This window comes from Hibiscus syriacus, unplaced genomic scaffold (genome assembly GCF_006381635.1).
Source record: "Hibiscus syriacus cultivar Baekdansim isolate YM2019G1 unplaced genomic scaffold, ASM638163v2 tig00110890_pilon, whole genome shotgun sequence".
Lineage (NCBI taxonomy): Eukaryota > Viridiplantae > Streptophyta > Magnoliopsida > Malvales > Malvaceae > Hibiscus > Hibiscus syriacus.
This window is the reverse complement of record NW_024062900.1, coordinates 182,091-194,867: the sequence shown is the minus strand read 5'-3', so window position 1 is coordinate 194,867 and position 12,777 is coordinate 182,091. Positions and strand designations below refer to the sequence as shown.

Below are 12,777 nucleotides of genomic sequence, written 5' to 3'. Positions count from 1 at the left end.
GAGCAAAGTTTTTGAAAACTATTGAAAAATAAGGGTTTGAAAATCAATATACACATAGTTTTCATAATAACAACATAATTAAATCAAAACACAACAATTTGAATTTTTTTTAATTTAAAAAATTTTCAAAAATTTTGAAAATTCTTGTGTTTTTGATAAATTTAGTTGTAGAATCTAGTTTCTAATCACTAAAAAATCAACGCTCGATCTAAATTTTAACCTATAACTAATTAAAACTAGTTCTATGTTCAAAAATTGATAAAATAAAAGTTTTAGAAAAAATACCTTGAAGAATTTCGGATTTGATTGAGATTGAATGAAGTTTGCACGATTTTGATGATTTTAACAGGTTTAGGAGATGATATTTGAAAAGAATTCCGATTAAAAATGTTGTTTTTGATGAAGTGTGGAGATAGGGTGAGAGTAGAGAGGAAAAACGGCTAAGAGAGAAGAAGAGAGGGTTTGAGCAAATAGGGGTTATGCCCGTGTTAAAAACAGAACCTCCAGGGGGTATCAATTCCCCTATAGGGGGAATCGGTTCCCCTTCAAATGGGGAATCGGTTCCCCTTCAAGGGGTATCGATTCCCTCTGCACCAGAACTCATAAAATCTGAATTTAAACACTCAAAATGCTAAATTAATTTTCTCTAGTGGTATTGGCAACTAATATATTGAAAATTAAACATGTTCAATTCATCAAATTAATCTTTAAAGTACATTTGAACATAAAGTTAATTTTCACTAAGAATCATAAACTCCCCCTAACTAAAAGCAATGAATGCAATCAAAAATTACTATTATAAGCATTTTTCATTTATTCTTAAAAGTGCTAAAATTATTTTAAGCACTAAGTGAAGATAGGTTAGTTAAACCTAATTCTCTCCTAAGTGTCCAAAAATGTTCCTTGTCTAAAGGCTTTGTAAAGATGTTCGCTAATTGATGCAAAGTATCAACAAATTCTAGAACTATATCTTCCTTAGCGACATCGCCTCTAATGAAGTGATGTCTTATTTCAATGTTCTTAGTTCTAGAGTGTTGGATGGGATTTTTAGTGAGACAAATAGCACTAGTATTGTCACACTTGATAGGAATGGTACATACTTCAATTCCATAATAAAAAAGTTGTTGTTTCATCCATAAAACTTGTGCACAACAACTACCGGCTGAAATGTATTCCGCTTCAGTGGTAGATAATGCAACACAATTTTGTTTCTTTGAAAACCAAGAAATTATCATATTTTCAAAGAATTGGCAAGTACCGGAGATGCTTTTCCTATCTAATTTGCATCCTCCATAATCCGCATCAGAAAGGCATGCAAGCTAAATCTAGAGTCTCTAGGATACCAAAGTCCTAAACTAAGAGTGTCCTTAAGGTATCTAAAGATTCTCTTAACAGCTAGTAAATGTGATTCCTTAGGGCATGATTGAAATCTAGCACATAAGCAAACACTAAACATAATGTTCGGTCTACTTACAGTTAGATAGAGCAAAGAGCCAATCATTGACCTATATAATTTAACATCCACACATTTACCTCCTTCATCCAAGTCAAGCTTTGTAGAAGAGCTCATTGGAGTGTCATGAGGTTTTCCATTTTCCAGTCCAAACTTTTTGAGCATATCTTTGACGTATTTAGCTTGATTGATGAAGATGCCATCTTTTCTTTGCTTGATTTGGAGTCCCAAGAAAAATGAGAGCTCCCCCATCATGCTCATGTCGAATTCGCTTTGCATTATCTTAGAAAATTCTTGGTAAAAAACATCATTAGTAGAACCAAATATTATATCATCAACATAAATTTGAACTACTAATAAATATTTACCTTTATGCTTTAAAAACAATGTAGTGTCAACCTTCTCTTTTGAAAAACCTTTTTCAATTAAAAAGTTTGACAATCTTTCATACCAAGCTCTAGGAGCTTGTTTTAAACCATAAAGTGCTTTTGTCAATTTAAGAACATGATCCGGAAATTTTAAATCTTTAAAACCTGGAGGTTGTTCCACATACACTTCTTCTTTAATAAAACCATTTAAAAATGCACTTTTAACATCCATTTGATATAATTTAAATTCATGAAAACATGCAAATGCTAATACCATTCTAATTGCTTCCATCCTAGCTATAGGAGCGTATTTCATCATAGTCTACCCCTCTCCTTGAGTATACCCTTGAGCAACAAGTCCTTGTTTCTCACTATATTACCACTCTCATCAAGCTTATTCCTAAATACTCATCTAGTACCTACAGTAGATTTATTACTAGGCCTTTCAACTAATATCCGTACTTTACTTCTCTCAAATTGATTTAACTCTTCTTGCATAGCCATAATCCAATGTTCATCATTTAATGATTCTTTAATATTCTTAGGCTCTATGCATGAGATAAATGCAAAATAATTACAAATATTTCTAAGAGAAGATAGAGTTATTATCCCTTTGGATGGATCACCTATGATTTCACCATCCTTGACATAGTTGTACTCTCTTGGGTAAGATACTTCCCTTTATTCAATGGTTGGATTCTCGAGAGGATCATGAGTTTCCTCATATTTCGTTTCCTCATATTTCGTTTCTACCTTTGATGATGGTTCTGCAACGTCATGTCTAACGTCATTTGTATTTATAATACCTACATCGTCATTCAAACAAGAATCCTCCCTCGGAAGGAGATTATCATCGAAAACAACATGTATAGACTCTTCTACAAATAAAGTTCTTTTATTAAATACTCGATAAGCTTTAGAACTTAAGGAATAACCCAGAAAAATTCCTTCATCACTTTTAGCATCAAATTTACCAAGATTGTCTTTATCGTTGTTTAAAACAAAACATTTACATCCAAAAGGATGAAAATAGCTAATGTTAGGCTTTTTATTTTAAAAAAATTCAAATGGAGTTTTCTTCAAAATAGTCTTAATCATTACTCGATTAATAACATAACAAGCAGTATTTGTGGCTTCCGCCCAAAAATATTTTGGTAAATTGTTTTCACAAAGCATGGTTCTAGCCATTTCTTCTAAAGTTTGATTTTTCCTTTCAACAACTCCATTTTGTTGAGGGGTTCTAGGTGCTGAAAATTATGACTAATACCATTAGAATTACAAAAATCAGTAAATCCAAGATTTTCAAATTCAGTTCCATGATCACTCCTAACACTAGTTATAGAGTAACCTTTTTCGTATTGGATTAGTTTTGAAAATGTGATGAATTTTTCTAATGCTTCATCTTTAGTACATAAGAATAGAACCCAAGTATATCTAGAATAGTCATCTACCAAGACAAATGCATATTGTTTTCCACCCAAGCTAGTAGTTCTAGATGGCCCAAAAAGATCTAAATGGATCAATTGCAATACTCTACTAGTTGATACATCATTAATGGATTTAAAAGAAACTCGCTTTTGTTTTCCTTTAGCATAAACATCACAGATTTTATCATTATCAAATTTTAGTTTAGGCAGCCCTTGAACCAAATCTCCTTGAATTAACCATTGTAAGACACTCATACTAGCATGTCCTAGTCTCCTATGCCATAACCAACTATCATGCTCATCCTTAGCAACTAGGCATAAATTAGTCATTTCTATAGAGTCTAAATGCACCATGTAAATGTTTCCTATTATATGACCAACAAGCATAATCCGATTAGATGCAATGTCAATGACTTTACAACCATTAGTTTCAAACATGACATTGAATCCCTTATCACATAATTGACTAATACTCAAGAGATTATGCTTTAATCCATTCACATATAAAACATTCTTAATTTGTATAGAAGATGTATTGCCTATTGTACCTATACCTTCAATGTGACCTTTTCAATTATCACCAAAAGTCACTTCTCCATTTTTGGCGTTAAGCTCTATGAACCGGCTTTTGTCTCCTGTCATGTGTCTTGAGCATCCACTATCAAGGTACCATGAGTTTGAATTTATTTTCCGTGCCTTGTAGCAATTCTCCTTTTCCTACAAACATTGATTAATTTCTAATTTTTTGGTACCCAAGTTCTTTTGGGTCCATATTTATTAGTTTCCAAAATCCTAGTCCCCTTAGGTATCCATTTGTGTAGGATATCTTTATCTTTAGTAGTAATGAGTCCTTTAGGAACCCATATTTGAGACCATTCAGGGGGGAATCGGTACCCCCCTTGAAGGGGAATTGGTTCCCTCTGAGCAATCTGGAATTTTTTGCTTTGAAATGGTTCGAAATATTTTGTAAAATTGTTTTGAAATTATTTTAAGATTAAAACTTAATTTTACACTTGAGTAAGGATTAAAAATGACATTTGAAAGATTTGGAGTAATATTTTGATATTCGAATAATTATATCGAATATACTTTAGAAAATCTTTTGGAAAATCTTAAAATTCATTTAACTTATTTTGTTATATCCAAATATCAAAAATGTTTTCAACAATTTGTTCTCATTAATTCATATGAATAAAATAAATAAATAGATTTAAGCATTAATTATCCGTTAATAATATCAATCCGTTAAAATTTGTTAACATATTTACATTTATTATTTATATTTTTGTAAATAATTAATTTTCATTATAATTATGAATATCTATACTTTTACGTGTAGAGAAAATGAGCAATAAAATTTTCACGATTGTCCATTACAATGGACGTATGATGGAAAATGAGGTCGGAGTTATTTTTCAGTCTGAAGCACCTATAAATATGATTAAAGGGACATTACATTTGTAGAGATGAACGAGAGGATAGAAAGAAAAATCTGTGCTAAAGTTGATGGTTTGAGGTACATATTTATGGTATGTCCCAATCCGGTCTGGTCTGGTATGTTGTAGTACCACTTCAAGAAGATGATGATATTATAACTATGGTTGAATTACATGACTCAACAAATATTCCAATTATTGAGTTATTTGTTGACTTGTGTAATATATCTACTGTGTCTAGGTCATCAAGAAATGCAGTTGAAACTTTATCTCAAATGGGTTTCAAGAGTTATCTCGATAACTTGACATATAGGTTGATGAACAGCTTTGTGGCGATGTTGGAAAGTGCAAATGAAGTTGGTGGAACATCTGGAGCCGCAAAGTATGACGCTGAAAACCGCTGGGAAGAAATACTTGAAGATTCCAGTGAAGATGAAGAAATCGATGAACCTTTTTTGGCTGAGGATGACGATATGTTCGATGGTGATGAAGTTGATAACATTATTGATGAATATCTTACATTGTATCAACCTACCCCTCACATGCAGAAGATTGATTATGAAGCAATGAGGGCACCTGAATTCCTGGAGATGCCATATTTAACTTCAAACTACATGATTGAATCGTCCGATAACTTTGGTGAATTATCAGTTGGGAAGCAATACAGAGGAAAAAAAGAAGTTACACTAGCGATTAAAGAGTATTACATAAGAGGCCATGTAGATTGCAAGGTTGCAGAGTCCAACCAGAAAAATATGTACGCAAAGTGTGTTAAATATGGGCCCGAGTGTAAGTGGCAGATTAGAGTGTCCAAAATGCAGAGGCAAGATGTTTGGGTTATCACAAGGTATAATGGTACATACACATGTTTGTAAAACTCTATCGAATAAGACCACCGACTACTGGACTCCGATGTAATATGTCAATATGTGAAGGTTTTGGTTGAACAAAATCCAAGGATCCCTTGCTCGGTGTTAGTTGCATCTATTCGAGACCAGTTCAGATACAATGTAAAATACAAACCCGTTTGACTTGTGAAGGAGAAGACAAGGAGGTTGATATATGATGATTGAGATACATCATACAATGAGTTATCTGATTTGTTACGAGCTATAAAACAATTCATACCTGGAACCATCGAGAACTCTCAGACCATGCCTGCATACAACCAAGAAGGTCAACTTCTTCAAGGGAAGAGAATATTCCATAGACTCTTTTGGACATTCAAGTCATGCATAGAAGGTTTTTCATTTTGCAAACGTATGATCCAAGTAGATGGTACGTGGTTATACGATCAGTGCATACATATATTATTGATAACAGTTGCACAAGATAGTCAACGAAATATATTCCGAATTGCATTCACCATCATTGAAGGAGGGAAAACGGAGGCTTGGGATTTCTTTCTGACTAATCTACGTAAGTATGTCATCCGAGAAGAAAGAGATTTCTTTATATCCGATCGAGAAAAGGCCTTTTGGTAGCAATTGAACGACCGGGAAGCCGTTGGACACCTCCGCAAACATATCTCGCATATTGTATCCGTCATATTGATAAGAATTGTATTGAGAAGTTTCATAACGGTCGTATTCGTAGGGAGATAGTCAACATGGGTAAGTTTTATTTTCAACATTTGTACCCATTTATGTGTTTTTTTATAAATTGACTTTAACACAATACTATTTTGAAATAAGAGTCGAACTGCCTTAACACTCTATCGGAAAATTGGAACTCCACAAATGTGAAATGGATCAATGGTGTAACAGCATACCAATATTGACAACCCTACCAGATATGTTACGGTACGTACGACATAATTTCTCTATCATCGTACGACCTCCAAATAAACTATAAAATAAAATTATATAATTATTATTTAATTAAATAATTATAAAATTCAACTAAATAAATAAACAATAATATTATAAACATAATAAAATATAAATTCTCTAATTAATTTTATATATACCTCAACTTTACATTTAATGTCCATCTTAAACCTAAACTCTTTCATATTATTATACGCCAACCTCATTCCTTCTATTTTATGTCTCTATCTGTATACCAATCAAAATAAAATTATCTAATTATTTTTCCTTTACAAAATATTATTTAATTAATTTAAGATTAAAATTTTTAAATCAAAAAATTACCTTCCGGCAATAGGAAAATCAACTGCAGTTCGGCTAATGGGTGTTAACCATGGAATTTTGTGCCATGCCCACGATTGTAGTAACATCATACATCCACCGATTTCAGTCATATACGCATCATTTACAAGTAATGACGCCTTGCACATCTCGCGATACAAGAACGCCAATATTGCTGATCCCCAACTATACTGACGGGTAATAAAGAAGTTACCAAAAAAGGAAGATATTGTATATAGACAAGATTACTGGATTTATCTGGCATCAAGATTTCCCCGATCAACCGCAATATATATGCTCGAGTTGCATATATAATGTCTTGCTCAGTACAATGAGGATCGAGCTTAAACTCATTTGCCAACCAGAATAATCTCACATGTGACCCTTTTGTTAAATATTTTTTTGGTACCTTCCCAAGGTACTGCCCACATATTGCAAACACGTTAAGATCATTATTTCCCTCCACTGTCATTCCATTTGTAGGCACCCCGAGTTGTAAAGTCACATCCTCCAAAGTTATCGTACATTCACCACACGGAAGATGAAAAGTATGAGTTTCTGGTCTCCACTGTTCAATTAATGCACTAATCAAACCGGGTATCAATTTAAATTATCTTACAAATGTGACATCATAAAAGCCGACCGTTTTTAAATTATCGATAATACGTTGATCTGACATCTCACAATTGATAAGTCGATAATGAAGGACTCATTGTTCGTCATCCTGCAATTTGTTAATCCATGTAATTAGAATTAATTCACCGTTCTCAAATAAAAAATATTATTTGATCATAATACCAGTGCTCTCAAATAACTCGAAATGTGTCGACCATCTAGCCTCAAAAGAACATTCTCTTCTGCCATGCTTAAACAAATTTAAAAAAAAATATTCCAATTATAATATTACACTCAAATACAATTTAATATGTTGGAAAAAATAAATGAATTTCACATGGGAAACGAGAGATAATTTACGTGTTTTTGAACAGCGTTAAACCAAAACTTGGAAAATTATCGAACCCACAAAAATCTCTAATATCACTGAAAACTCACTTCAAGTAGCAACTCCAATTGAATCTAATGTAAAAAAAAAATTGTTCACGATCCTCACTTGATTCTCCAATATCAACTGCAATGAAATGCAACCCAAGCCCCTATTTTACAACCGGTGAATGCATGCATTATTGGTCTAATTATTAGACTTATGCTCTCGTTCCCCACCTATCATAATTATTAGACTTATTCACGCAATACTTGTCTAATTTCCAAAGGGAATTTCAATCCCAATATTGGCATATGCTCCACCACTATTTCCCTTTGAAAGTATCTTATCAACCCACATTTCCTATTTTATTTGTTTTCTAATTTAACGTAGCAGAGGAATCTCCCGGGTCCCCCCCACATGCAGAAAAAGAATGCAAGGCTGAAGACGCCGAGAAATAAGAGGCCCTTCTCTACCTATTTTGACTAAAGACACTGAGTAATCCCCATGGATTATGCATGCGAAATTTTAGCCTGAAGACATCGAGATATCTTGAGGTCTTTAGGTGTGTACTGTAGAAAATACCCTAGACGGGGAAATAATATTGGAACCACGTTACTGTGGGAAATAATTTTCCCATACTGCATTATTCTAACATTTTTTCCCATAAAAAATATAAAATTAATTTGATTTCGATCCTCAACCCCATATCCTTCAATATATATAAAAAAACCACTTTCTCATTTGTCTCAAGTGGTAAACAACTTTATATCGCTCAAGCAAATTCTGAAATTCGAGTCAAGTATGCAAAAAATCTTTGTTGGGGGCAGGGTATCAAATAGAGTTCTGAAAACACTATAGCGACCGTGTTATTACGGTCGCGCCACCGTCTGAAATCGCTACTCATGATTTTTGCAGTGGTTCACAAATTCACACCGATCATGATTTTTGCAGTGGTTCACAAATTCACACCGATCGGGGTCGATTGCACCCACAATTTAACGAAAAACAGACGATTGCGCCGATAACGGGACGCAATCACCGTTATTCCAACCGTTACTGAAAAAAAACTTAAGAAATATGATTTTTTTGTGTTCATCGTCACCAAACCTGTATTGTTTTTTTTCTTTCTTTCCAAATTCACGTTTTTTATGCATGCATGTTGAGAGTCAAAAGGAAAAAGAAAATGGAAAAGTAAAAAGGAAGAACGAACCTGTTTTGTGGGTCTCGCCGGAGTGGAATTCACTGTAACCGAAGAAAGGAATCTTCGTAAGAGCATAAGATTGTTGAAGGAAAAGATAAAAGCATTCACGCTCTGGATTTAGGCTAGAACATGTTATGGTTTTGGAGTTTTTTACTTGTTTTTGATATTGAGTGTTGAGAGAAGAGAGTAGGAAGAAATGATGAAGAAAGGAGATAGCGTGCGGGGTGCGGAGGAGGGGATATAGTTTATGATTAAAATATTTTAGGGTTTATTAGGCTTAAAACAAACATTTTGGGTCCATTTTTTTTAAAGTAAGTTATAAAATATATCTTTAAAGAATATATTAATTTTCTATCATTTCACTTTTTAAAATTTATAATTTAATATATAGTTTAAAATTTAAACTTTAATTTTTGTTTAATTTAATCATAATTTCAGTTGTGTTGACAATGTTATCATGAATTAATTATCTTATCCTATTACCGGAATTTTAAAGTCTTTTATATGGTTAAACTATATTATATATATCATTTTAACTTAGAAAACATTCTAAAAATCATTAAAAATGACTCCTTATAATTATTATGTTTTATGATAAGTTGTGCGAAATTTAAAATAATTCACGTCCGCGGCACCTGCAGTAACAGCGATGGCATCCGTTATGTTCGCAACCGCGCGATAAACGCGACGCGATCGAAAACGCGGCCGTGAATGCTATTTAAATCCCTGGTTGGGGGATTCACCCACAAAACCAAGTGTACGACCCAAGTCGCTCTAGATAAATCAAGACGAAGTCTTGAAACTGGAGGCAACCGAAAAAAGCACTCTCTTATCCTTCAAATCGATTCATTCACATTATTCTAATACAATTTTTTTTATTGTCAATTCATCCCCTTCTGACTACATTTTTTTTTTTTGAAGTAGAGAGGGAAATTCATGCATTTCTTAAAAGAAGGTAACAAGCAAATGATCGTCTAGTGTTCTTTAATATAGCACCGTTTATATAAATATTTACAATTTGGGTGCAAAGATTAATTACTGTTGTCCCAGAATCCATGAAAGCCGAGAGGGAAGTTCAAGTGCTTGGGGACTTCAAGTCTTGCTACAACCGCATCAGTTTCTCCTATTCTCTTAGGGTCCAAGATGACAAGATAACATCTCTGTATTGAAACCGCATACTGTGAAAGTGCAACAAAGCATTATTATCTAAAAGAAGAAAAAGCTGTGAGAATGGAGCAAAATAGAGGGAGAAGAGTTTATTGTGTCGATTTCAGACCTCTACCGCCAGAATGTACCCATCTTCTTCTTCTGTTCCTTTGGAGACAAAAATAGGTTCGCCGATGAATCTACGAGCCCCTGCAGACCATGTACTTGCTGTTTTGGTTGACAAATTTATCTTCACTACCATATCAAACGGAAAATGAGGCAATGCTTGCCTTGACCCTGATGAAGTTGATGCATAAATGCATTCATTCTTTTTGCCTGAAAGCTCTGGGTTAATAACCGGAAAATCCGATGGCTTGCTCCATTCACTCAACTTCTTCATTGAGCATTCTTGGCAGTTGCCATTAGAGTCCAAGTTTATTGATATCTGAACTAGGTGCAGTAGCTCATCACCTTGTTTTACATTCATAATGGAGGGATCGAGTTGACCACTTTGCCAATTATATCCTGTCACAATAACAGTACATAACATTAAGTAAGATTTGAAAGTATTGTCCAAAATCTCAGCAAAAACTCACTTACCAAATAATTTTTGGAAATTGAACCATTGGTAAGAACAAGCACAAGCTTGGATGAGTTATCATCAACATCCTTGACCTCAAAGCATTGCCAACATGTAGCAGCCACTTCCGGGAGGGAGCTTCCAGCGGCACTCTCCAATCTCGCTGCCTGGCAGATTTATCGGCTTGAAAGCGAGGAAGCAAGTAAATGGGAGATGTTGACTTGCTAGGATTAACTGACAATGCCGATATCATTGGTGATAACCCAGATACTGCTGTCATTGACTCTGCAGATGCAGTACTCAAATATAACGCATTAACATGTTATTTTCTGTTTAAACCATTCTAAATATGGTTTGCAGTTGATCATTACCTATAACATCAAGCTTGATGCGGTTTCCAAACAGTATGTAACGAGTATCAGTGAAGGCCCAAATCCAATCGTGGATCATCAAATGATCAGGGATGCTAAATTATTGTTCCTGCAACAACTTCAATTACGAATCGAACTCTACAAACATGGAATTTAAACAAATTACTAAAACTTCAACATTAAAAAATCTATTTTATGAAGGTAGCATATACGAGAAGCAGACCATAAAATGTAAAGTTGCTGCGACACAGTAACATGTCCTCTGCATTGCATGATATTGCAAGAAGTCTATTCCTTTGAGCATCAAGTTTATAATGAGACAACAATCGCTTAGGAGGCATCTTGAACACACCTGTGGAGCATATTATTAGAAAAAGAAGACAAGATTCAGATGGATTATACAATATTACCTATCGTTGTACCGAATATGAACTCTCTAATATTAATTCGATTTAATAAGGTGAATATACTAATACGCTAGTGGATATGAAAAATGGCTCAAGGGGTGATAGAACTTACCGTGCAGCACCTGCTTCAACAGCCGGGTAGCTACATCCAATAAATCACCGGTACCCTTCTTCTGCATAATTACGTTACTACCATTGATCACATTAAAACTGCCTACAGTATCCAATGTCTCCGATTCGATCTCGTAAGGGTCTCCACCTTCCCATAAGCACAATAATCTTCCACCCCACCTCAACACACCGGTGTTAGCTACATTTTTCATCACCTTAACATTACCGAATCTTTTGCCCCTTTCAAGACCGAAAATGGACCCCAATGAGTAAACCGCCACGTGTTGGTCAGGGGATCATGCTCCTCTACTAGTGCTTCGGCCCTTACGTACTTAGCCATGAATTTAACTTGTTTGGCAGCACCATCGATTCTAAACGCTCGAAGATAACCATGACCGTCTAGAGGGTGCACGGTCGAGCCGTGATCATCAGTGAACAACCCTGGACCGGTTAGGTAGTATGTACCGGAAGGGAAGTCTGAGGGGATTGCACCTTGTACGACATGGAGCGTGATGGGGTGGGGTGTCTCGGTGCTTTGTGAGACGAACAAAACTGATAGTCCCAAAACGCAGTTATTTGACATAACTGACACCCTTTTTTTTAAATTTTCCCTTTCTGGCACCGTTTGACCAATATTTCCAGAAGTAGCACCCTTTCTGCTGAGTTGGCAAAGGTGCGTCCCTGGGAACGCGCTTTACCCGTGTTTTCGCTGAGTTGGATGTCATGTGTGGAATGCGCATCCCCGGGGACGCGCCTTTGCCAACTCAGTAGACACGTGTTTTGTTTAATAATAAATAATTTATTTTTATTATTATTATAAATTAATAATATTATGTAAAATGTTTCGATTATAATGTAAGAATTATCAAATGTATTTTGTTAATGTGTGTTATAGGAAAAATGTATGAAATTATAATATTACACATATGGTTATATTATTTTTGATTTTGATTATTGATCGATCTATTAATTTTATCAGTTAATTATTTAATGTTATCAATCTAGTCATCTCATATCATATTAACGAAATATTGATGTATGTTAATAAATTAGTATAATTACATATTTAATCTTCAAGACTTACATATTTATAAAATTAGTCTTATTGAAAATTTAATTTAATAAATTTAATCCTCCAATCA

The 12,777-nt window shown here is 34.2% G+C and overlaps 1 pseudogene; it reads right to left on the bottom strand.

The window, feature by feature from the left end:
• Positions 1-9,994: 9,994 nt before the first annotated feature.
• On the bottom strand, positions 9,995-12,218 carry LOC120144902 (annotated as a pseudogene).
• Between the last annotated feature and the right edge of the window lie 559 nt (positions 12,219-12,777).